Source organism: Aethalodelphis obliquidens, unplaced genomic scaffold, assembly GCF_003676395.1.
Source record: "Aethalodelphis obliquidens isolate GAN/ISIS:26980383/991018 unplaced genomic scaffold, ASM367639v1 scaffold662, whole genome shotgun sequence".
NCBI lineage: Eukaryota > Metazoa > Chordata > Mammalia > Artiodactyla > Delphinidae > Aethalodelphis > Aethalodelphis obliquidens.
In genome coordinates, this window is record NW_020838573.1 from 1 (window position 1) to 4,119 (window position 4,119).

The window sequence follows — 4,119 nt, forward strand, 5'->3', positions numbered from 1 at the left end:
TTTTGGACTGACCTCTAGAGGGGAAACAAGGTCTCAATTTCTTCCAAAACCACAAATTTGATTCTATTTGTTTGTGCTCCAAAGAAAAGAGATTCCAGGTGAGTAAGTAAAGACCAGTGAAGCCACTGAATACTGGTATCCATTAATATATCAGTGTTCAGGGACTTCCCTGGTGGTCCAGTGGGTAAGACTCTGCACTCCCAATGCAGGGGGCCTGGGTTTGATCCCTGGTCAGGGAGCTAGATCCTGCATGCATGCCATAACTAAGAATCCACATGCCACTACTAAGAAGTCCACATGCCGCAACTAAAGGATCTCGCATGTCGCAGCAAAGATCCCGTGCCACAACTAAGACCCAGCGCAGCCAAAATAAATAAACAAATATTAAAATATATACATATACATATATCAGTGTTCAAACCTAGATACTGGTATCCCTGAGGGTACATGATTATTATCCAGGGGCATGCAAGCACATTGATTTTAAGAACACATGTTTTACATCCTCAGCATCGATAAACATCCTTGATGAAACTGATCAGCCAGAGAAGAGAGACGGAAGTTTGGCCCATCGCCATTCTCACATTTAGACTTAACATCACTTTGTAAAATAAAGTCCTTCTTACCCATTCCAAGCGTCAGCCTGGTGCACTGCCTCAGGGTGCAAAACCTCTGTGACACCAGAGGGACAATTCCAGAAGGCTTAGTTCTTCAGAACGATTCCTTTGATAGAAAAGCAGAGGGGACTTTAATAAGATGTTCATGCTTTATCAGTTACATCCTCTCTCTCCTGTATCAACATCTTTCTTTTTATTGGCTAGTTTTGATCAACGTTAAATGTGCTTAATTTTCATTTTATCCTAAACATGACTACTGCTCAGCCCTATGACCACTTGTTAGTATTATTTTGCTTCTGTCATTCTGTTCACACCCAAGCTTCTTCAACGTTCTCTGGATTATCTGTCCCTATTTCTTCACATGCACCTCCTTCCTCCAATTGCCATAATTTGGCTTCAACCTCCCTGTTCTCTTAAAACTGCTCAGCCAAAGTTTATAATAAACTATCAATACATGTTACTGAGATCAGAGATCGCTGTCAGGCAGCCTCAGCTGACATCTCAGAAGCATCGGACACTTGTTACCATGCCCTCCATCTTAAGGTCTGACGCTCATCTGGTCTCCGTGTCACCACCATCCTCTGCTTTTCTGCCCCTCCTCCTCTCCTTCCTTTGTTGACTGCTCCCTCTCATCTTAGGGAATTGGTGTTCCACAAATTCCATGCTAGTCCCACACTTCATCCTCTCTTGCACATACACTCTCAACCTCCCAAATAGTTCCAAATGTCCTCTCTATGACTGTGACCTCCATATGCATGTCTTTCCCCAGAATCTTATCTCCAAACATTAGATCCATATTTCTACATGCTAGAATATCTAGAATATCTCCACTTCACGTGTTCAAAATTGAATACATATTTTCCAGACTTTCTCGCCCTTCTATGTTCCTTGTGTGAATGGGCCCCAATCATTCTGCAGCCCAAGATAGAGACATGGACATTATCATTGAGTTCTCAACTTCCTCAAAGCCCATAGCCAATAAATCATCACAGATTCTTCTTCTGACATCATACTCATGGCCACCCATCATCTGTACAACAGCCTTTCTACATGAAGGGATATGCCTACCTTATGAATCCTCTTTCTTTCATTGCAGTTGTTTTAAAATATATTCACAGACTGTCTCATACTCTTTCCTGTCCCTTCCCTTGACTATGTGCTTGATGTAGCAACTTCCCTCTAATCAATACACAACAGAGGTTGAAGTGATGGTGTGTAACTTATAAGACTCTGTCATAAAACAATTTACTGCCTTCTCCACTTCTAGTTTTGATCACTCACTTTGGTAGAAGCCAGCTGTTGTGAGGACACATCACAGGGCTTAGTGGAGGGGCTCAGGTGACTGTGATGAGGAACTGAGGCTTCCTGCCAGTGGTCATGTGAATGACCCATGTTAGAAGCAGATCCTCCAACCCAAGTCAAGCCTTCAGGTGACTGCAGGCCAGCTGACATCTTGACCGCCACCTCATGAGAGACCCTGAGCCCACTGAAAGCGCTCTCAAATTCTTGATTCATAAAAACTGTTAGGTAATAGACTAGTGGTTAACGCCACTAAATTTATAGGTTATTAATTATGCATCAATAGAACACTAATTTACCAATGTAGGAGACCCAATGCAAATTTCTAGCCTCCTTTGCAGATAGAATGAAGGCACTTGAATAAGACTTTGCCAGTCTGAAGCACCTGTGTGACATTTTGATCCAGAGTGAAAAATGAGAAGATATAGGCTCTGTGTGGCGATTCCATGTTTGCTGGCTGAAGCAGTGGTTTCCCATGGTGGCAAGTTCAAGTTTCCAGGAAAGAAATGCCATGAAAACATGGCATTTCCTTTCAGTTCCTACTGGGATATCGGCAAAAACATAAACAGAATTAACGAAACTATTTATGTGCCTTTTGGATTTTAAGGGTGACTGAAGGTTTAAGGGCACTTTGCACCTCTTTAAAAGCAAAAGAGTGAAGTAAGCCAGAAAGAGAAAAACAAATATCGTATATTAACGCATATACGTGGAATCTAGAAAAATGGTACAGGTGAACCTATTTGCAGGGCAGGAATAGAGACGCAGACATAGAGAACAGATGTGTGGACATGGTGGAGGGGGAAGGGGAGGGTGGGATAAACTGGGAGATTAGGATTGATGTATATACATTACCATGTATAAAACAGATAGCTGGGGGGAACCTGCTGTTTGGCACAGGGAGCTCAGCTCGGTGCTCTGTGATGACCTAGGTGGGATGGGGGAGGGGGATGGAGGGAGGTCCAAGAGGAAGGGGATGTTTGTAGACATATACCTGATTCACTTCATTGTACAGCAGAAACTAACACAACATTTTAAAGCAATTATACTCCAATAAAAAAATAAGAAAATAAAAGCAAAAGTAAGATTCAGCGGACTTCCCTGACAGTCCAGCAGTTAAGACTGTGGTTCCACTGCAGCGGGCATGGGTGTGATCCCTGCTCAGGGAACTAAGATCCCACATGCCGCGTGCGGCCAAAAAAAAAAAAGTTAAGACTGAGCACTTAATATATAAAGCAGCCCCACAAAGCAAAATAAAACAAAAGGCAAAGCTTGTCATATTATAACATAAATAGTAAAATTTGCAAATATAGCAATTATCCTAAGATAATAAATACTAATTATTACAAACTAAAAAGAAATTTCTTTCTATTCAAAACTACAGTTTCTTATTAGTGATAAAAATCTGCTAAAATGACAATATATTTTTTAACGGAAGCAGACAAAAAAGTCTTTGAACTGAGTAAATATTTACAAGATTGAGGCCACTAATAAGTGCAGTCAGCCCTCCAAATACATGGGTTCAACCACTACAGGTTGAAAATATTTGAAAAAAAAGTTCCAGAAAGTTCCAAAAAACAAAGCTTGAATTTGCCATGTGCCAGCAACTATTTATAGCATTTACATTGTATTAGGTATTATAAGTAATCTAGAGGTGATTTAAAGTATATGGGAGATGTATGTAGGTTATATGCAAATACTATACCATCTTATATAAGGAACTTGAAGATCCACACGGTATCCGTGGAAGTCCAGGAACCTCTCCCCCTCGGGTACTGAGGGAGGACTGTAGATGAGACATACTGTGGAAGCTTAGGTCTCCTATTTGACTTCTTGAGTTTTCTGATGAGCTTATTAATACAAAGAAAGCATTTACTAATTTTCATGTCTTAACTTCCAGTATGACAATGTCCCAGGCACAGCAGTTGTGTACTTTCCTTCTCATATCGACCCTGGTACTTTTTGTTTATTTTGGGTTTTTTTTTCCTCCTTTTTGTTGTTTTCGGCCAGGTCCAGCGGCTTGTGGGATCAGGGACTGAATCCGAGTCACAGCAGTGAAGGCGCCGAGTCCAAACCACTGGAGCACCAGGGAATTCCCTGAGCCTGGTACTTTGGAAGGAGTTCTTCAAAGTCTGGCTGGAGTCCTCATTGCTCAGAAAGTCTTTCCATCTCCATTTTCTGCACCAAACAGGTCTCCAACAATTCT

At 41.4% G+C, this 4,119-nt stretch overlaps 1 long non-coding RNA gene across 1 annotated transcript; it reads right to left on the minus strand.

Moving 5' to 3' along the window:
* Positions 1–607: 607 nt before the first annotated feature.
* On the minus strand, positions 608–3,728 carry LOC113616865 (uncharacterized). The gene is made up of 3 exons (XR_003431432.1): positions 3,619–3,728; positions 2,216–2,455; positions 608–723 (listed from the first exon to the last, which is right to left on the minus strand). It is a non-coding gene; the product is annotated as an uncharacterized LOC113616865 (long non-coding RNA).
* Between the last annotated feature and the right edge of the window lie 391 nt (positions 3,729–4,119).